Source organism: Palaemon carinicauda, chromosome 44, assembly GCF_036898095.1.
Source record: "Palaemon carinicauda isolate YSFRI2023 chromosome 44, ASM3689809v2, whole genome shotgun sequence".
NCBI lineage: Eukaryota > Metazoa > Arthropoda > Malacostraca > Decapoda > Palaemonidae > Palaemon > Palaemon carinicauda.
The window spans coordinates 49,769,047-49,769,434 of NC_090768.1; positions in this window are offsets into that span (position 1 = coordinate 49,769,047).

Below are 388 nucleotides of genomic sequence, written 5' to 3' on the forward strand. Positions count from 1 at the left end.
TCGTGGAAGGTAGGCCTATTTGGTCCTATCTGTCTTCCAAGATCTGGTTAGCTATTGTTTTTCTGTTTTTTTTTTTTTTTTCAGCTGTAACCTACATCCTCAAAAATAATAGAACACTTTTACGTTTCCATCATAACTATCTGGTTGGAGCTACAGAACCTAATTCAAAATTATGCCTAATAGGTCTAGAAATTTGAGGCCAGGCATTAGACCAGGAAGAGCAGCTTATAGTGGGAATTTCATACGTTATTAGTTAAATGGTAAATTCGGGCAGAAATCGAAGGGCCTTCTTTAATATTATACCATGTGATGTTGGGAATAAAGTTTAATAGTAAGTTTTTCACGATTATTACGTAAAATTCTAGGGTGGATAGCTTAGTTTTTATTA